Raw genomic sequence first — 24,171 nt, 5'->3', positions numbered from 1 at the left:
GTCTTATGGATGGGGGTCATTCTGTTAATTCGTGCGACAACGAGAATGTTATCAGTCGAGACGGTAATTGTTTATAGCAACCAGTAGCTATGTAAAAATCGTGTCGTGCCTTTGTGCCGGTAGAAAATTTCATGTCGGTCGGATTCTTGTCATTTCACACCTCTGTTTTACGTTTTAATACTGTAGATAATAGAGATATATTACTGTATACAATGTTAATAAAAATAAATATAAAGATTTATCAAAAATCAGCACAATAGGTAGGTACTTCTTGCAAAACGTTAAGGTGTAAATACTTAATAAACAATTTCTTTTAAAAGAGCACTTATAAAAAGTAGGTCAGCGCATTTTGGTGGTGGATGTTTGTCCATCGTCCCTTCGGTCCTCGGACAGGATAGTGTAATTTTACTGTAGGTATTCGATTTGAATGCAATGATTGCATTCGATAAAAAACGATTTTGAGCGGACGAGGGGATTTTTTGATAAATCTTTATATTTATTTTTATTAACATTGTGTACAGTACTATATCTCTACAGTACTAAAACGTAAACCAGAGGTGTGAAATGGCAAGAATCCGACCGACATGAAATTTTCTACCGTCACAAAGGCGCGACACGATTTTTACATAGCAACCAGTTGCTATAACAACCAGTTGCTATAACAACCAGTTGCTATAAATAATCACCATCTCGATTGGTAACATTCTCGATGTCACACAAATTATCAGAATGACCACCAGCCATAAGACATATACATTATACATGTCAAAAATAGTTAAAGATTTATCCTCCGTCTGTCCCCAGACAGACTTTTGCTTTTTTTATTTAATTTTATTCATTTCTATAGTGATAAAAAAAGCCGTAATTAGTCGTCTGTAATTATTTAATATTACAAAATCGTGATATCGTACGTTTTTTCTTCTTTAACCGCTTTTATTTCGAGTACCGTTTCGAAAATTCAAAAACGACCTCTTTAAAGTACCAGATCAAGAACATTACCTTTCAGAAAATATGCTACACTTGTACTTTTGAGAAATTTTAGGGGGAGGAGGGAAAGTGTTTACAGAATAAAAAATAAATAAACATCAGTGTAAAACCACTACATTTCTCGCTCCGCTCAGAATCTAAAATGAATAAATTATTAAACCACAACTTTATCATGGTATCAGGCTGATTGCGTTTTGTTTTGCTTCCCAGTATTTTGTATATTTTATACATTAGCGTTTATAGAAAATCATTCAGCTTATAATTTGAAAATATTACTATTTTGATAAAAAAAGTAAATAATTTAAAGTTTTTTGTAAAAATTCATGTTTAGTTTAATATTTCAAATTATAAAAACATCTTTTAAAAAAAAAATAAAAGATTGACTAAAATATATAAATATACTAAATATATTTATTACTAAAATATTTAAGATTTTACTGTGCAATGAAACCTTTGAATTGATCACATTTTCGAACAGTACTTTTTATCAGTGAAACGATATGACCTGACATCGATATGCAATTTATATATAGGTACGCCTTACATAGAGACGGTTGTGAATCGTCCGCATTTATTATTTAAAGTGTTACACATTGTTTTAGTTTTTATAATTTACTATCTACTAGCTTTGCGTTTACAAATGATATCGTTTGATTTTTACCTGTGAGGGAAGTAGACGTGAAGTATTCAATGTGTACCAGTTAGATGAAAAATGCCTACGATAATATCTTATAATATATTAACTAATATATACACATGCGCGCGCGATACAAACTCATCAATATATCTATACAAAGTTTAGCATTCTAAGACTTTTATCACGTACGTTTGATAAATACATTTCTAGTTTTTGAATTTTTGACCATTTGACCGGGTCTAACATATTATATTATGCTAATATTTTTAACACATTTTATATTACTATTTCAATAGATGGTATTGGTTGGCAACAAAAAATATATTGGTCCATTAAATAATTTTTGTTAAAAAAATATATGTATATATCACATAACCTGATGTACGTTTGTTTATTGCTCATTTTGTATTTTCTTGAAAATAAAAATGAAATACGATTTTGAATTAGGCTCACGTACGTACACTTACCTACGCAATTCACGGACGTACACGGCATAATCTATATACATTATACTGTAATACGGAGGGTTGATTTATTAAAAATTAACCCTACTAGATCTCGGAAAATAGTCGTATGTTTTATTTGTTCGAGACTTTAAACCGAATATTTAGTTTATATTTTTTAGTTTTAGCAAAATCATCTCCTCGTTTTCATTTTTTACGGTAGTTTTAACTCATCATTTTCAAAATATTGCAATTTATATGAATGTATAAAATAATCTGAATAATATTTTGATACATTTAAATACAACATTAGACTGACTTTTAGCTTGTTGTGTTTATAGTAATTTAAAGTTTAATCCCTAGAATTGGTATTAAGGGGCATGCATTTCTTATCTATATTTTGTATAATTAACCTTCTCGTTGCCTACCCTTCCAATAAGAACTTTAAAATAATTATAATTTATAATCCGTTATTAAATAGGTAGTTTTATTTGAAATTACAGATTTGTAATTAACATTAGTATGCACAGCTAGTATGACGATTTTAATATTTAAACTTGATTTTATTTTTATTTTTAAAGAAATACGAACGTATATATTATACATTATTCTGTTCTGGTAAATATTAGTTCATATTTATATTAAATTTAAATATGATAAATCATTATCCTTCATTTAAATATGTTACGGAAATATACATCGCCGCATGTGAAAATAATGTTATTTAGAATACTGAATATATTTTTGAAAATCTGCATAAATGATCGTTACTTATTATTTATAAGAGGTATTTAACATTAATTTTCATACAAAATGGAAAGTGTTGTTATTTCAATATTTCAATATCAGTATATAAGTATTTATTTTAAATTGTAATCCTCATCCGGAAAACTTTGTGTTTCCCGTAAATGTCTAAATACATGTTTAGGTACTAAATATGATTTTCTTAGGTATAAACACAATAGATCTTATATTATGTAATGTAAAGAAAATTTGTTAAATCGGTGAAGAGTACCTTTATCAGCTAAAAATAAAACTACAATACTTAGAAAAGCAGCAAGCTGTAACAATGTTATTGGAACTCAAGATTACAAAATACATATGTGATTGTAAAATTAACTACAAAATTAACTACTGTATTTGTAGAGAAGCAGTATAAATATGTAATTTTAAATGTGACGAATCTCTGTTTTGAGAAAATAAATAATATTATCTGTAAATATTTGATAGTAATTAAAAATAAAAATAATTTTTTAAATACATTTTGTAATCGATAGTTAGGTTCAATCAACAGTGTTTTGAATATGAACAACACGTTATATTAGGTACTAACAAATTGTTCGTTACTTTAGTATTGAGGGTAATTGCTGAAAATAAAGTTAACATTTATTTATCGTCTTTTACCGTACCATTATATAACATAATATATTACTATTGAGAAAGGATAACGATAACTTATCATTGTTTTCGCGCGTTCAACCTTGTGCATCATTAAATGCATTATACAACGTGAAAAATACAAACAATTGAAAATGCACTGCATTTTCAATTAAGAGGAAAATTAATTTTTGTTAAAATTCACTCAGTGAAAATATTCTATTTTTAATAATGAATAATCTATAATTACAGAATTATGGATTATACTTTAATTATAAAACAACCACTCCACGTGGTTTCGAATTTTAAACATAATAACTAATAAGTATAATATAAGGCGATTTGGTAAATATTTATAATGTTCCTATGTGGTATTCTTCTTTATATGACAGGTATAATAATAATAAAAGATGTAATATTATAATTTATAATTGTGATTTTATGTATAGGCTGAAGATTTCTTTTAACTTCATTCATATATTATCATCTTATACATTTTTAGTTATTACATACGATTTGTCGTTTAAATAAAAATACCATATTTTAATAATGGATTGAATTTGAGGTTTAGATGAGTTGAAAAAAAAAATAAAAGCTGAACAGAAGATTATTTATTATGATGCAGCTTCCATCCCTACCCCTAATAAGCCACTACTGTGTGTATATTAAAATATTAAATGTAAACAAATCACTGTTTTACCACTCGAGACGACGGAGTCAATTTTTGGTTGGCGTAATTTTATAGTATTATTATTACTGGTGTGTTCACGAAATGCGCCTCTCGTGCTAAAGTCGTGGTAAATAAAGTGAAAAAGTGAAAAAAAAATCCGTCCAGCGAACCGTTTTTATATTCGATGAAGATTTTCCAGTCCCTAACTTATAATTGTATAATATTTCACGGTGAAAAGTGCCGTAACGTGAAATTTTAATGGTTACTGTACATCAAAGACGCGCTGCTTTAATATTATCATAATATAAAATATAATATTTTGCACGAGAAATAGTACGCGTGAGCAGCGTGATCCCGCAGTATCCACTACACGGTCGAAAGCCGTTTAATGACGTTTGAAGTGGTGCACACTTGAAGTAGACATCGTTATATTTATTATTATCGATACGTAATAATAGTAACAATAATATTATATATGTCTCTTAAAGACATTGTAATCGATTAGAATACCGTCACATGTACTAGTTCGAGAGGTTGTGGTGGGAGAGAGAAGTGATACGTTTGTTAACGTAACTATGTTTATTTCAGATGAAAAAGGTTTTTCTCTCTGAAATTTATACAGGTATTTTCTGTTCCATTGCTATCATAAATAGTTCGAGATAATAAAGGTCTGTCAGATCTGTAGCTTTGATATTTTTGAAATTATAACAAAAATTAATTATGTTTATCACGAAAAACGGGTGTGTCGTAAATTAGATCGTTGTACAGAGGATTTTTTCCTTACGCTTTATGTAAAATAGCGAGAAAGTAAAAAAAAAAATACCTCAACTAAGTATAATCTACATCCGATTTGCTACCAAAAATAGATTAAAGAACGGGTGATCTGATCACAAATTCCACACGAAAAAATTGTAATATACTCAAAAATATACAACTCATTTTTATAGCTTTACATAAAACCTAAAATTTTTTGTCTAAAATTAAAATTAATTTTCAATAAAAAAATATGATGATAATATTATTAATAATAGTTGTTTCTAATATTGGGATATTTATGTAATATTCGTTATGTACCGTTTATTTACACGTAATGTACAATGACAAAACGTCAATTTCCTCCGGGAATACATGTGGGCGATTTTTAGAGCGGAAACTATGGAATGTGAGTATGCATCGATCGTTTTTGGTATATTATGATAAGAATATACGGGCTTATGCAGCTATTGTTCGTCTTGATTACGTTAGTATCGTATCATATTATAAAATACACATACATCAGCCTACTAGATGATTCTTTTATCAAAACACACTCATTGTTTCAAAATGCAACGTTTAAAAAAAAATGTTTAGGTTTAGGTGAGTGAGGCGGTGAGATACGAGGTTATTCAGCAAAATGTCAGTTTACTAATCTGTTTATAAAAAATTTAAATTCTTATAATTCATTAACTACTCATCTGGATTTAGATTATCATGCATTAAAATATTCCGAAAAATATTGAGCTTCAGAGTATGAAATCTATGTTGTCATTACCAAAAAAATAAAACTTTAAAACAATATAGTGATAGAATTATAAAAAAAAATTATTTTGACTATATATTATGAAAACCAATATTTTCAAAAATGTTAAGAGATTTTGAAATAATGAGTGTTGTTTGAAAAATCGTCCTGTATAATTAGCATGGCAATACGAACGAGGTTAGGTCAACCGAGTACCATAATAATGTTATTATATTCTCTATATACATAATTATTAATTATGTAGCATATTCGGTCGGACTTCATCTGAACGAAACTAAATTGTCGTCAGCTCACCAGAGAAGAAGAAGAAGAAGAAACCCTTTGTCTCTATAAACTCGCCAAAGGAGGTTGAGCGATATAATAATATTAACGGACTACGCGCGAATTGAAGTGCCTTGGGATTCGTGGTCTCGTTGGTGCATAATATAGTGATAGACGATAGTATAGTTGTAATATTATATATACGTACCTGAAACACTACAAATACAGAGAATCAAACACGCAGGATAGTATAAAATTCGTGTAAACACTTCGAAGACTTTATGCGCATAAACCAAGTGTATACCTACAGTATATTCTCATATATGTCATCTATAAGTTTGTTAGGTTGCGCATGTATTAGATAATATAATAATATATGTGTGTACGTATATATCCAGTTTAAGTATATTGCGAATGTTGCGTTGGCGTGTTACTGCTCCGAGTTATATTTAGACACCCACGGGGCGAGTATATAAATGTGATAAATAATATGATGAGTAAGGCAAGCAGTTGGGTTTTTAATACTATTATTATCACGCAGGGGTGTGTTTTTCTACAGTGTACTTTTGAACAAGTTTGGTTTAGTTAAGTCCACGACTCTGCCTCGTGTGTTAATGATATATATTTTTAGTTCATCTTATTTTAAGTGTGATATACGCATTATTATGTTATTTTAACATTAAACGTAAAAAATACATGTACCTAAGTATTTTTTTTTATTTTTTAATAAGTGGGATATTGAAAATTAAGGTTAATTTTATATTAAAATATTATGTAGTTAACTTATTTTATATAAGTTAACTACATACATGAGACTAATGAGTGGGGACTTGGATAAAGGAGCGATCCATTGACGAAACTATATGACGTAGAGTAAGCGGGAGTTGGTTAATCAGTGTGCCAAGGCATCATAAAGTGCTGTACTAAAATTAAAATAATTCGCATATGCTATAATGTAAACGTCACATTATAATAAATATACCACTGATATCATAAAATCAGTTATTTTTATTCTCTTTGACGAGAATAATTTATTAAGAAATCTATTTAAACGTCAAAGATTTGTTTATGATTTACTAAAGTTTATTTAGGTGAAAGAACAGGTAACTTTGGTCTTGGCAGTAATGAAATGAAAGTTGGGAAATTATCAATAATTTTACTGTATATTTTATCATAGTTTAATTTCATATATTTTAACAAAATTAAATACACATTTACCTTTTTTGTATTACATATCATTATAAGTGAAGTTGTAGCCTTAGCGATGATATATAATGAACAGATATTCTCACGCTTTGAACAGTTATACAGTTTAATAATTAATAATTGTACTCATACATGTACGTACATATTATTGTTTCGTTTCACGTTTAAAAAAAAAAAAAAATGAAAAAATAAAAAAAATATTATATGACAGTATAATAATACTACTCGAGTCGTTGGTGTTATTATCGGTATATGATATTTTCCGATTTTCACGTTCAGTGCACATATTTGAACCGTCGCGCGTCGTGCGGTATGTATATAATATCAACGGTAACTTGCAGCAAACGGGTATTTCGATATAATATTGTTATGGCCTAAAGGCTCGTCCGCATACCACGTTAAAATTGCATTGTCAGCATATTTATACATTATAACAATGTATATTCATATGGTGTTTCACCGTTTTTGTCTCCTGCCGATAACTTCTTTTATATTTATTTATACGTCATATTTTTTTTTTCAAAATAATATGTCTCCAGAATGTTAAACTTTTAAATATTATGTATTTATAGATTCGGAACTTTTAAAATGTATAATATTTTTTTTGATTACACCGTGCATATACGACTATAGACGCAGAACGACAATATAAAATATTATCGATATTCTATCTGTAGATAAATATAACAGTATACGCATTTTCACGATTAGATTTAGATTTTAGACGTATACACCTACGTGGCTCGAATGCTAGGTAAAACGCGGTCATGAACACCGAGATTGAACATATATTCTGAATGATATATATCATACGTACATAGGTACTGTGGCAGAGATCGATACTTATTTATTACTTACAGACCAAATTCCAATAGCAAACGATATTTATACATAATAAATAACTTAATATAATTACTAAGCCGCTTACATCATTTTTTATAAAATATACAAATGTGTTTTGAACAAAACGGATTTATGACGTAATACAAATCACTTAGTTTTATTAGGTACTCAGTTAGTTGGCGTGTTACTCATAAAATGATTCAAATTTGAACATAAATGATAAACAACAAGTATAAATAACTTTATCATTGCTAATAACTAGAGGCTATCAACCAAATTAATGAGTTATTTACACGAAACGATGTAAAATCAAGTTTCTCCCGCGTACTTCGGACGAGTTATTAGGTACGTTTAAATGTTTTTAAAAGTAGTACGAGTAGTTATGATAATATGTTTCTCTATATTAATCACAATAATAACAATAATACAATACTCTATAACAATATGATATTATAGGTAGTCGTATAACATTATCACCTACACATTCGTCACTTGCAATAATCGGGAGCACGTTACCTTCGAGTAATAACATAAACCACGTTGATATTGTATAATATTACACGAATCACACAGTTTGGTAATATAATATTTCCGGAATCGTTCGGCTCGTTCCGGACGTTTTCCGATCGGGTTATTACGGTCGCCGTAGAGCTCAGGAATATGCTCACTATTTACCCGCGGACCAACGGGCACGTGTATTACATTATTATTATTATTTTTTTTTTTTATTATATGCTCATTGCAGTATAATAATATTATATATACCACGCGCTCACCCAAACAGCCGCAGTGGGTAAAATAACATCAACCGCTGTGGTAAATCTGATTGTGGGACTATAGGGGCGCGAGTGTACATTTGGGATTACGATGTACAGAGCGATTCGCCAAATCCGCTGTTCACCGCCGTTATTGCGTATCGCTTGACTATAATAAATCTGTCGGAATTTTGATTTTTAGAAAATTTGATTAGGTGTACACTAATAATAAGCGTTTGGTTTTCAAAAACTCTGGATTTTTTTTTTTTCATCCCTTGGCGATTCACATTTTTTTCCCCCGAACGATAACCTCAGTAATTTACATTTAATGATAAAATAGGGGTAAGCGGTCTCGGAGAATCGTCCTGTATAGTGTATTCGATCTGAATATGTGCGTCGAATTTATATCGTATTAGAAACCCGTGGAGAAATGGTTGGTGGATACCAATAAGTTGTACGCACGCACACACGCATACACGCACGTATAAATGAGCGTATACGGAGTTCGACAAATTTATCGTCCAACCTTATAACCGTTATACGGACGTCAGACCTCGATAAATCTGTATATATACATTATATATTTAGAATTTCACGGCGGGGGTGTTTTCGGAAGTAGTAGTGAGATGTCAGAATTCCCGCGGCGTATAACTTATAAACAATTATACAACGACCACAGCGGCGTCGGGTACGGTTCTGAAAACCGCGCGAGAAATTAAGCCAAAAACTGCTGATCTCGATCTCTGTGTCTACCGCGACTTTACTAATATTATGAACTAATGGTGACGATCTCTCGAAAAGTTTTTTTTGATACCATCTTCAGATTTTCCACGTTTGCCGCCGACTGCCGTCTTCGAAACGCCCTATCGAACATATACCAAAGCACGGGCTGCCTGCCATAGGTCTTTGTAAGTTATTCGAGTTCACTCGACCGTCATCTCTAACCGGCAGTGGTTGACTGCGTTCTATTATTGCGTTTGAAAAGTTTTTAGGACTTTTAACAACGCTGTGTGCATCGGCGTAGAATGCATCGTGATGTTAAAATATCAGTTAAATAGGTTAGGTATACTGTACAAATAAACACACGCGTTAAACGGCGACCTTATAAGCTTTTTGTAGTTTTATTTTCAAATCTGTATTCTAACGATGATAATGCTTGTACTACTAATTGTTCAAAAATAAGTTTTAAATATCAATATTTTTAGAATAAAAAATAAAGTAAAAAAAAAATCTTAAGCTTAAAGAAAATACAGAAAATGTATACCATATCTGCAGTTATATTATAACGGTCGGGTTAAAATGAATAACAAGTATTGGTTAGGTAAGAAAAATCTCAAAAAAAAAAAAAAAATCACGATTGAGTCTTTGTATCACGTGGTGCGATTTATCCCTAAATATTATAATTAGTTAGTTAGTTTTATCGTAAATACGAGTATGTCTGAATACAATTTTTACTGACGTTTCATAAAAATTTTTATTGTAATATATTTTATACTTCCTTAAATTTGTTTTTAAAGTTATTTTAATTTACATTTTAACGAGGACGTTTTTAGTTGTTGGAAGTTGTAAACTAAATTTAATAGCATTGAGTTTTTAAAAGCTTTATGAATTCATTATGACTATTTACTAGTTTGTAGAAGAAAACGCTGCCAGCATTATTCCATTATTCCAATATAGTCTTGTCTGAAAAGAATCCAAATTCAATTTTAAACAAGATTTGTTCAAACGTATTTACAAAACTTTCAAGGATTTATGTTCAACAATGTAGTTTTTTTATTTAACAATATAATTCACAAAGAATAATAAAGTCTTAATTGAGATTTTAAAATATAACGAGTAAAACTTTAAAAAAAAAATATTATACAAAAATTATTCTAACTTTTATATGTTTAAAACTAATAAACTCTAATTATGTTTATAAATGAATTATTAATAATAATTAATAATTATTCTTTTCATAATATCTTTAATATTAATTGGAATTTTCTTTTTAGAATTTAAATTATATACTTATTGTTTGTATTAATAATCAAAATTTATGTTTTTGTAGTTATAATTTATTTCTTTACAAAAATATAACGGCAAATATAACAATAATATAATATTGTGTTGTTATAAAGTTTAACCAATTTGTATTTAAATACATTATATTAAATTATAATTCTTCTGCATATGTTAAATAAATAATAATAATAATAATTGTGTTGTTCTGAGTATATTTTTATTGTTTACTGCCGATTTAGATTCCATCATTGATTTTAGAAATATAGAATAGACTATATCTATAATTAGTATACACTATATATGTACTATAGTATAATATACTTACGGTAGCGGTATCCATGTATGGTTATGCAACTACCTATAAGTATTCAAAGAATACTTACTGTAACTCATATAATATATACCTGTAAACAATATAGTATATTCTGATAAATACTGCAGACTGACTCAATATTGCATTACAAAATCGTTATAGGAATACAATATATAATAATTGAAACAATATCAAATTTTCTTCGTATTACTTTTAGGTTAGATACTGTGTTTTTAGCAACAATCAATAATAAAAAATAACTTACATACGTACACGATGTAGCATTATGAGTCAGTATTAAATGTAAAAATTACATATATACTTATCGTTAATTAGAGTCGTAACCAATTCAGTATTGCACAATGCACATTGTGTTACCTATACAATTCTTATAATTTGTGTTAATAAAACCTTAAACTGAAAATATATTTTAAATTAGTTTTACTGTACTAGTTTATAGTGAATAAATATTTATAGTATCACGTATATTATGTGTATTATATATAATTATAATGATATACACACACTATTTCAATGTACCAAATCAAATACTACAATATGATGCATACACAGTGTAACACAAATGCCTATAATTGTGTTTAATTAGGTGTTTTTGATAAACAATTGATGCTATAAAGGATACTAAAATTAAAATTTTAACTACCCTAACCAATAAATTCGTTAATACTCCATTCTTTAATTATTGAGTTATTAAATATATTAAAATAACTCTTAAGCAAATCCAATATATTCATGGTCGCTAATCAACACCATTTAGCTTACCTGATGTTTAACAATATATAGGATTTATTATAAACAAATCACATTCATTATACCGATTTTTATTGCAAAATATATGTTTAAAATAACATTTTCATTTTTTGGTATGCAAAAATATGAAATATTATTGACATATATGCATATAGGTATATATTGAAATAGTACCACAATTTAAATCATTAATTTAGTACTGATAATTCAAGTACCTATATGATTTAATTTAATTTAAATAATATAAATCTAATTACACAGTATTGTATACGTTTCAAAAAACAATGTAAATATAAACGTCGACATTAAATATCAAATGTAGATTGCCTATATCGTATACAGTATGTAAGACTCACGGTGTACCGTATAGATATTAATTCACCAATTCGCCTATAACCTATACTATCATATTTTGCATATATAAATATATTATAATACACTTTAATGTACATGAATACAGTAATTGTGTGATACGAACGTCGTGAAAAGACACTTCTACGCCATAGAGGCATAACCGCCGTGGTTAAAGGATATATCTAAAGAACTTAATTTACTTCAATAATTTACTAAAGCACAGATTTCATCGAAGAAAGTTAACTTAATCATGTATTGATTGTAATTATTTATACAATAATGTTTCGAAATAATTTTAAAATAAAAATAAATTACATGAAAAAAATCCGAACAGCCATATTAATCAATGTACCGTTGTCGAATCCGCCGGAGAAGGATTTATTTTTACCTATCATGAACCAACGCTTGATCACTGTAGATTACTGTCTGAGTTGAGTATGTGGGTGCAATAAGTTTGATCAGAATTTTGTATGAACTCAAATTTTAAAAATACTGCATCTGATCGTGGACAATGTGGTCGCATACATTCTATATGAAATTGTATCTGTATTGAGTACATAATGCACAACCTTAAATTACATGTTTACTCTTATTTTGTTTGTTTCTAATGCATTTGTCTACAATCTACATAATATCTACAATAATTATTTATATCATAATTATATACTACTTATCTGTATTTATTACAATTATTTTATCATAACATTCACACACTATTTAAATACACCAAATGTATGCAAAACATTAAATACTAATACCTGATATCTATAACTTCATATACTAAGCAAAATATATAAGAGCAAAATGTTATGAAATATTATATTTCCATATATATATATATATATATATGTATACATATTTAAAATATTTTTAAATATTTTAAACACATATTATATTGTGTTGTGTTTAATTAGGAGAGTATCATTAAATAATACATAAATATAATTAATTAAATTTATTTAATAATTTAAAAACCTGTTAAAATTATACATTAATATTTAATCAAATATTTAAACAATTGAGGCTATTAATAAATTATACTCAAACTCAAACTTATTAATTATTATTCATATTATTGTTGATTAAATTTTTTTTTTACTTTTGAGCAGATTTAATATACTCATAGAAGTTAATTAATATTATAGACTTTATTATAATATAATGTTTATTGTCCCATTTTATTAGCAAAAAATATTACAACGTAGATAGCAAATGTGTATTTATTTATAACATTTGTATTTTACTAAGACACTGGTTCAAAAAAAAAAAAAAAAAAATACATATGGACAGCAATACATAAATATTTTAGTAAATAATTATATATTTTGTTTTTTATTAGGTAGTTGACTAACAGGTAACTTTTTAAAAATAGTAGTATAAGTAATTTATGTGACATAAATCCAACCAAAATCAGTTAAATCAAACATGTGGTATTATTTAGTGTGTTTTTAATTTGTTTTTCAACGATAATTATTATTGAAGTTAAGACTGATGAAAATTATAATAATGTATGCGAATAAAAACAAGTCTAATAAATTAATTTATATGATAAAATAAGTTATTTTTGATAAATAAAATTGTACAATTCATATAATAAAAAAAAAAATCATTTAAATAGTTTTTCATCATAATTATCAGGCTAATGCTATGAATTTTCAGCTGAATTATAAATGATCATCTACCTTACAATACTCCTGTTGTTTTAAAAGTAAGGTAATGATGTAGGTAACTAATACAATTGTTGCAGTTCTTAACATGATACAAATTATACATCCAGACGACTTAAAGTTCTACCATCTTAATTCATTTGTAGAATTTAATTCCATAATTAGAAAGGAGTCTACTCTCAAACTTACCATAGGAAAAGAATATTTACAGGAAAAATAATAGTATCAGGAAAATAATAGTATATTTTGCTTTAGCAAATTATCATGATAACCAACAGCACTAGTTTCGCTCATAAAAATATACACAAGGAAACTTGGGTATCTCCAAATGAGTGGTAAAAACTCAAATTGACGTGTGCTGAATGATTCTAAAAAAAAGTAGATTTATAACTGATTTAAGAAGTCACAGAAAATGTTATCAGTAATTCGGATAGTTTTTTAGTGAAAGCCAAAATTAAAATAACACTATCAGTTAGAAAGAGAAATGAAAACGAGAGACGTGGTTTAATATAAATAAAGAACAAAAAAACATAGTAAAAATAAAGTGTATCCAGACTTAAGTTTAATAGAAAAATAGAATTCAGACGAAATGGTAAAAGACTGAAAATGGTGTGAAAAAGTGATGGTAGTAGCTAAAGGCCCTTAATGGCCTATATTAAGCAAAAAACAAAATATTATACTACAGACATTTATAGTTGAACATATTTAATTTTAAATCAAAAATAATTTATGTTCAAGTGTAATGTTCCTCTGTTTTAGCTTTAAAATAAATAAATCATTATGTACATTATCATAATACATACAATTTATGTTGTATAACTATTTTAAGTCATTGATTATTGAAATAAAACAATTATGATTTGTTTAAATCAGCATTAACATATATATAAACACATTATACAGTATATACTTAAAGAATAAATTCATTAAAACCAAAAAATTATTGTTCAATATTTAATATGCTGGGTTGTTAATATATTATTTTTGTTTTAACATTATTACATATTTCGTCTCGATTTTGACATAAAGAATATGTGTATGCGTATACAAAAATCAATTTATAAAAGAGAATTTATCCATTGAAATAATTCAATACCAAAAATTCATGTTTTTTTCATTATACTTTATCCCCTGTAATTTAATCCTAATAATAATGGAGATCTGTGTACCTACTGAATATGCAACAGGATGCACAGGCTTTCAATTTTTCAATTTTTCATTTACCGGCCTTAGTAGAAAACCAATTTTTCGTTTATTTTCTCGTTTTTGTTTGTTTATTTTTTTTCGTTATTGAACTCGGTATACAGTTTTGAGTTTCTCAACATAAACAAAGCAAGTCGTGAATAGTTATCGAGCTTAAATAAAGAATAGCGTACATAGTTGCATTATTGCGTACTCAGTATACGCTTAACTGCATAGAGGTTTGTATAAGTAATAAGAAATGATCATCCACATAATACGCAGAAACGTTGTTCGGGATCATCGAGAATTCGATTTTAGCTCACCTGAAATAGTTTCATCAACGGTATTATTATTACAGTACATAATGGGTACACGATTATAATTTCGCATCAGCCACACTTCTAGTTCAACAGCGTCTTGGTCTTATGGAGGGAGCTGTCCATTACCGACTCGTTTGACGTGTGCGAGTTCTACGAAAATGTCTGCCCGTGGGGAATGATTCTCATCAACTACACTGACTACGTTTGTTCGTAACTGTTTTACTTCTGAGTATATTATTAGATATAATGTAGATCAAAATATTACACGACATGGCACATAACGGCTGGTAAGTTTAATAATAATATTAATCAGTTAAAATATCAGATCTCCACTGATGTCCACTAGAGTTCACATACACTTGGCCCATAGGTCGCCATTTGCAATGCATTTAAAATTATAATGATCAAAATAAAAAGCCTCTGGAAATAGCTCGTACGATAATATTGCATTATATCTGTGTCGAATAAATTAAGTTAGTTATCTTTATTTCAAAATGTGTTGTCGTTATGTGTTTTCACTCTACTTTATGTTAATCGTATTATTTATAATAATTGTTTAACCGATCAGAAATTTATAATATCTGATTGATATGTACATTAGTATAATATTGCTAAACTATATATTATAATATACTATTATTAACACCGTTGGTCATTAGATAAGCTAATGACTAGTATAGCAAATGATAATCCAAATTAGACATATGATTAGTATATTATATTTTAGTAATATTATTACAGTATAGAATAATATTGATATATTAGCTGTTTAGTCAATTATGTATTGATTACTTCATATTTTGATCATTAAACAATCATTTTTGATTGTAAACCTTTCAAATTTTAAAATAAAAATTAATATTAAGAAACGTACTCGTATAATAAGGATAATAGCTGTGGTAATAAGTTATGTAGATATATAAAATATTTTAAGAAGTATTTGAAATATTTGTATTTTTCATACATTATCTTGATTTATACTAAATGAATACACTTTCACTTTACGAGTATTTATTTATAAGGTTTCGACTGATTGTATATTTAATTTGTATTTTGACAGAATAGTTCTTTGTATATATTTAATATGTATGTATATTACATTATAATACGTATTACAATATTATTGTGTTTCTCTTCACAGTGGTCTTTTAATTCTTTTGTAGTTTCAAATTTGGTATTGAAAAGATTATGTAATATGTTGTCTATTTTATTTTCCAAACATTTTTGATGACGTTTTAAATTGGAGCATAGCTAACGAAGGATAGAGATAGTGATTATCACATAGTGAACATTTTTACCCGCGTTTCAATTTCTTTTGTTTATTGATGTTTAAAGATAATGCTATACAACTATGTAATTGGTATTCATTCTCAAAAGTTAGTTTACAGCGTAAACATTTAAAAATATTACGAAAATTGTGATTTTTATCCAGAAAAACTTTAACATGTTTTCCTGTTACCAATTCTATATTTTCCTTAGCTAATACATTTTTTCATAACATATAGGTGTACACGTGAAAATGTTTTTTCGAGCTTTTTATTATGTGATCAGTTTCAAATAAACGCTTTTGCAATTCCCAACCCACGGTCTTGACTTTAGATGAATAGATACCTACTCGGTTTAAGTCTTAAATGGAGTTTCCGGATAAATTCTTTGATCTGCTGAAGTCGTAGTACACGCGCGTTATCGCTTTACATCTGGATGATTGCGATAAGAACAAAATACTATCGCATCAGCGATTCTATGAACGCTAGAAGCGATCGTTGCGTGCCGTACGGAATTTGTGGTTCCATCACGTTGTCGCGCGCATACGTATATACAGAGCGCATAAAGTGATTTGATAAAATGTGAGAGCGTATAGCGTACATCGAATGGCATGCCGTTCAGACGAAAGCCTTAAGTGGGAATTTGATGATAATAATAGTATAATATAATAAGGTTAGGGCAATGTTATCATATATATTGTGTATGTATATATTATATACATACATAAGGTGCGTGATGAATGTGACCAATCTACATAGAGCTGAGCCTCTCAGTAACGGCATTTACCTCGTAAATAAAAGCTGTCAAGGCAACTATTACACGGAATTGCTGTTTAGGGTTAGCACTTTGCATTATTTAGAGCAGTTATAGAGATAACATGGTTGAACGAGATGTACTCAACTGTATCATGAATAATCTCCGTTGACTTTTTTTAGTACTTTTAATAAACTTCATTGCAAATGAAATGATAAATTTTATTTCTTCACATTTCAAATCAAATTGTCTGAAAATAAATTGAATATTATGACATTAATATTGATTTATTTGAAACAGGATGGATTAATAGAAAAATATATCAATTTTTGTATAGTACCTAATAATAGTGTAATTTTGTCTATAACAGTGCCAACGTTTTAGTTATAAATACAGAGTTTTTATTTGAATATGATATTAAAAAATACATCAATGTAATAATATGTGCCCAATTAAATTAATGTATTTTAATTTTAAATGTTCGCGTGCTATTAAATATCATACACTATATGGGACTTGTTGTTATTAGCTTATACTATATTTATTAGATCTCTAATTATATTATAATATATTTTTTTTTATTCATTTTAAATGTTATTTGATACTGTTTTGTGATAATATTAACAACATCATTCAAATAGTAATCATGCAAGTTAAGTCTAAATATTTCAAATTAAATTAATTAATGTTTCAAAATAACCTAACAGGGTGAATGTACCTAAATTTTTACCAAAAACACAAGAGTTAATGTATCATCTAAACTTAAGTTCCTACAAAGAAAAAATACATATATATTATGTATTTATGTAAGTTATTACGCAACAAAAATACACTTATGTATAAACTTTTACATGCATAATAAGTAATTTAAAATATTCAAGTTCCTAAGTGAAAAGTAAATAAACTTATTTAGTCCAACAGGAAATTTAAAAAATAATGAAATGAATTTCCTTTCCATCATATTCTGATTTAAGATTGACAAATTAGAACTTGTGTTATAAAAAAAATATATTTTGGATAGAGCCCAGTTCAATAACTCTATATCAAAAATTGGTTATTATTATTATTATTAAAATGTAGGTAATACTATTATTATTAATATAATAATAATTAAAGTTTTAACACTTCAAAATATAATTTTATCCCCACATTAAGGAACTTATATAATATATAAATATGTAATGGGTGTACTTTATTCGTGTAGGAACGCAAGGAAACCGTTTACCTATTTTCATATAGACAAATTCCAAAAAAAAAAAAAAAATATTTGAGAAAAAAGAAAAGTATGCTTTTAATGAAAATTAAATTTACAACTTTTTAATAAATATTCTTTTGAACATTTAGAGTTTTAATTGAAATAAGTGAACCTTATCAACTAATTAATTTTAACGCTAATTTTTTTTTGAATCTATCTAAATGATAACGCGGAAAAAATGTACACAACAAAAAATAAATTGTTTTTTTTTTAGTGGTCATATTATTCCACGATTCTGAATAAGTAATATTATAATATTGTACAATGTAAATAATTATTAATTTTTATAATATAATTTATGAGTATAAGTATGAATAATTATTTTATTTATTATGCTATAGTTTTTTTATATTAACTTTATTTTATAGAAAAAATAAAACATTATACCAAAATTGAATATCTTTTAAAAATAATAATATCGTCATCAATTATTTTATCATCGAATAATATAATCATGTATAATATTGAAAAACTGCTGATTTTCATGGTATAGTTGAGAGATCAGGGTATTTCATATTTTTATTCAGTTGTTATTTGATTATTTTATAAAATTTCAGCTGTGAAATGGACATAATATAAAAGTAAAAAAAAAATTGAGTGTATGCGACAGGTCAATTGAACGCGTACTGTGATACTTTAGAAACGTCTTTGTATACAGTGATGTAGCTATATAGCCTATACATTGCGCCGCGATACATACATACATAATGTGTGTTCAAATAAAATTGAAAGGATACAGTGGATGTTCGTTTACAGATAGTGAATAAATATTAAAACTTTTGTTAATATGTTTATTATGTTAAGCAATAATATATTATTTAAAAATTCATTATTTTAATAAAATTATACATTTGTGTTGGTTATCGAATAAAACTATCTCAGGATTTAACAAAAATATTTATATTAATGGATTAACAATTTTTTTTTTTTAGTATGAAGGTACGCATTTTTATTAGTATTCTGCATGAACGATTTTAAAAATAATTTAAAATTTAAAATTTAAAATCCAGCACACCAATATTATAAAATAAATACGTCACGTACGGCACAGTTATAAATAATAATAATATTATGATTTATGTAGTTAAAGATCTATTGCAGTATGTAAAAGCTTCATCTTTAGGTATACTATTATTAGATAACATATTATAAATAAACTATCGAATATTTATTATTCATTTTTATATTAATTGTCCATATTAAATGAGTTTTAAAACAATTATACAATATTGAATGATAGACGCAAGCCCGGGATAATTCATGGATATATTTTAAATACAAATTATTGTTTCTATTGAATATTATACGAAGACTGGCATTTGAAAATTGTTTTAACTCAGTTATTGAACATATCAAGTTAGAATATTAGGAAATGACATTTTCTTAACATAAACTTCGAGTAAATAGATTTTTTATCCTATTTTTTCCGTTAAAGACAAGGGGTTTGAGTGACGTTTATAAGAAGTTAAATTGTTCGTATTCAAAACCATAATATATTGTACAATATACAGTTTTCAGAATTTCGTATTTTTCTTTTTCAAAGTCATTGACAGCATCAACAAAAAATGTCCTTTGTAATGCGTTATTTGTATATTTATTTTTCTGAATCAGTACTTTCTTATACTTTTTTTTTAAAGTAAAATTGTTCAAAGTGTTATTTTAACGTTGCATAATATTATCTTAACATACAATGTCTTCATTATCGTATTATTACGGGAATATTACATATCTACTCGTATTTTCTTGACCGTTACACATTAAATTATCGATTCAATTTAGCAAAATATACAATAAAACAAAATATGTTTGTATTAACAATATATTCATGATTACAATTTATTATCAATAATAGAATTGATATATTAAAAAATATATAGTTTAATTATTAAAAATAGCTAATCTTTAATTGTTAAATTAAATTACAACAGACAATACTTAAAAACTGATAATATATCTGATATACCTTGCGGAGTACCTGTAAATCACAATTAAATAATGAATCTAAACATTCGATGAGAGTTCCTCTTTCTACCCACAAATGATTATATTTATAATTCATTTGCATTGCATATTTTTCTTATAATAATTAGTACATACTGTATACAAAGTATAATACATTTTAGATTACAAGATATTTTATTGAAGAAAATATTATGAAATGTACCTACCATTATTACGAATAAGACGTAATATCTATATAAAACCTTGAAGAAAGTCAAGTGTAAAATAAACTTTACGTATACCTGTTATATTAATACATGTAATATAGTAGAGCGGTTATAACATAATATTTTAGAGTAAAAACGACAAAAAAAAAACACAAAGTGAGTTTCGGGAGATAGGTGAGCTACCGGGATGGGTATAAATTCTCGAGTAAAGATAAATCGTTGCAAGTGAAAATCGATTGTAAGCGCGGAGCTCAGATTAGCCTTAAACGGAGTAAACATTTTTCAACGGTTACCGTAAGCTCTAATATAATACAAAGTATAACGTTATATTATGGTAATATTTATTATTATTTTTTTTTTTTTGAATTAATGTAGTAATTTATTTAGTATGGTTTGTAGATTTTTATGGAGTATAATTACGGTTTTTTATCTGAAAATTACCAATACATCATCGTTTATTATATTTTCTGTTGTTTGAGAATTATTTAAGACATGAAAATCATCACAAAGAAAAAAAAACCGCAAATAATATGTGACAAAATGACAAATAATAAATGTGATTATATAACTATTTTTTAACTAATAATCATTATAATATATTTAATTTTTCATATATTTTCAAATTGTTTTGCCGAAATATAAACAAAGTATTTTATTTATGACAGAAACTCTAACAGTACTCTTATTATAGATCTATCACAGTAACTAAAATCATCTTTAATAATCATTTAAAACAACAAAACAATATAATACAATAATTGCTCAGTATAATATTACGAATGCAATTTTTGTGATTATTGTAATTTAGTATCATAATGTGTCTATAGTAATATAGCGTAATAAAATAACTTCAATATTAATGTGTCGTATTAGTTAAAATGATTCGTTATTTGACATTTAAACAGATAAAAAGCAATCGTTTTGGGTATTTTGTGATATATAATATGGATTAAATATATTATTTACAACTTTTATGAATTTATTTAATAAAATTTGTAGAACACTATCTCAGATACTAAATGGGCGATCTTGTGATTTCGTTTTATGATAATAATATTATTAATATTATTATTATGAATAATATTTGATGGTGTGGATATAGTTTATACTGAATGAATTCAAAACAAATATTATTTACTGGTTTTTCAATGACTTCAAAGAAAAAATATAAAAACATTGAATAGGAAATTGAAAAATGCAAAATAAAAAGTCAACAAATAAACTGTATTTTTACGTTATTTTGTTAATACGATTATATTTAAGCCGTACGCGCATTAACGTTTTTGATTTGAATTCGTTTGTTAAAAATGATACGATTTCTCATAAATCAGATAAAATTTAAAAAATGAAAATGTATTATGCCAATAATTATTATAATATTTGAATTTTAAAGTATGGAATGACCAACGGACTGTAGATAATATCCAAGACTGGTCGAATTTACTGAAAATAAACTGATGAGGAATCAAAGTGTAAATTTTTTTTTTCAAAACTGAGAGTTAAAGTTTTTGTTGTTTTACGTTTTTGAAGTTATATTTGTTATCTCAGTAACCACACCATAAACTCGATGTTTCATTTGATGTTGTAAATATTAACATAATATAATATAGTGTATTAAGTCTTACAAATTTCATTTTCCATTAGTAGGTATATGTTTTCTGTCTTAAATTATAATAATATTATTTTAGTGAGTATTAAGTTTTGTTTTCATAATATAATGTAAACTTGTCAAACTATCATAATAAAAAAAGTGAAATTCGCTTCAATTTTATATTTTTTTCATAATAATCGACATTGATTTTTATATATAATAATACATTATAATGTTTAATTAATTCGTATAATTTATTTTGTAATATTTTAGAAGTATATTAAATATTGTAAAAGTTATTTTAATCACCATATAATGAATTTAATAATAAATCGCATTTTACACAAAAATAAAATTTATTATTCTTAATTATGACTGAACAACGACTACACAAATCGAAACCCACTAGCTAACGCTGTCAAATACTCATATAAATAATACATGCATGGATTAACAATCAACAATATTACAATATTGGAGTGTATAATTACATTAAAATTTAATATATGAATGCATATTCGAGACTATCGTTTTAAAACGTTGGGCTCAAGTGAATATTTTATTGCTGTTTGTAATCAGGGTTTGGATTATACTATAGAAAAATGTACTAAATATTGATTTGATTTTATAATTTATAATTAAATTGTATAATTATAATTTATTTTATAAATAATTAGGTATTCGTTATTATTTTGTCGCGATAAAAATGTATACATAGTTTTAGTTATAACTTTAAATTGAAAAAAAAAAATACCAACTAATGAAGATAAGAATTTTGTCGAATGTGAAGAAAATGATCAGTAATAATGCTGTACTTTCAGACTCTATACCATAATGTAGTTGGCTTAATGATATTATTTCAAACATATTATCATTATGTCTAATAATCGCGAAACGCAAACACCTCAGACCAAAGGATATTATTAAAGATTGATCTTATCGGGGTCTAATGTATAGTTTTATATATATGTATACGGTTCGGCCCGACACCGCGCAATAATTGTGTCTGTGGAATATGCTGCAAATCGACCTCGGAGCTCGAGGCTCGGACCCTATTCTCGAACGCATTAGTACCGTGGCATTATATGAATGTGACTATGTGAGTGGTGTCCGTTTGCTAATACCGTCCGTGTGCTTTCAAGAATAGTGCACCTGGAACGAAACAGACATTACCGTCTCCGTCGTCGGATCAAATACCTATATAATAATCCATTAAATTCCTAGCAGTATCCCTGTGTGCTGCTATAAGATATAATGCAATAATATGGTGCTCGTTTAGTAATAAATGGGTTTTCGTAAAACAAAAACAACAACAAAAAGTGTTTAGATAAGTTTTTCAAGTTTAAAAATAGCAATACATGACGCGTATATTAATACGGACATTCGTCTTGTTGTTCGCCATTTCGAGGTATCTTTACATAATTTTCAACACGGTTATTCTCATAACAAAAAAAATATTGGGTTATTTTTCAAATATTGTTCAAAATATAAAATTATATTAGAAAACAAAAAATTAACAATATTCGAAGTACAATCTGATTTTTGATTTATAATTATAGGGACATTTTCTTTCAAAAAAAATTTCAGCGACTAAATATTAACCGAGAAGGTTCTAAGATGAAAATAATAAATCATACTTATAGGGTTTGCAGTCTTAGGGTTAACGTTCGCTATTTTAAGCTGAATAAATATTCCGTTCTACCCCAAACAAATTTAAATGGAAATCGTAATTAAAAAGATTTGTGAACGTTTTATTGAAATTTAACTTAAATCCGATACGCTTGGAGTTGTGTGTATAATGTATATATGACATACAAGATATTATGATA

Source organism: Aphis gossypii, chromosome 2 (genome assembly GCF_020184175.1).
Source record: "Aphis gossypii isolate Hap1 chromosome 2, ASM2018417v2, whole genome shotgun sequence".
In the NCBI taxonomy this organism is placed as follows: Eukaryota; Metazoa; Arthropoda; class Insecta; order Hemiptera; family Aphididae; genus Aphis; species Aphis gossypii.
This window is presented reverse-complemented; position numbering follows the sequence as displayed.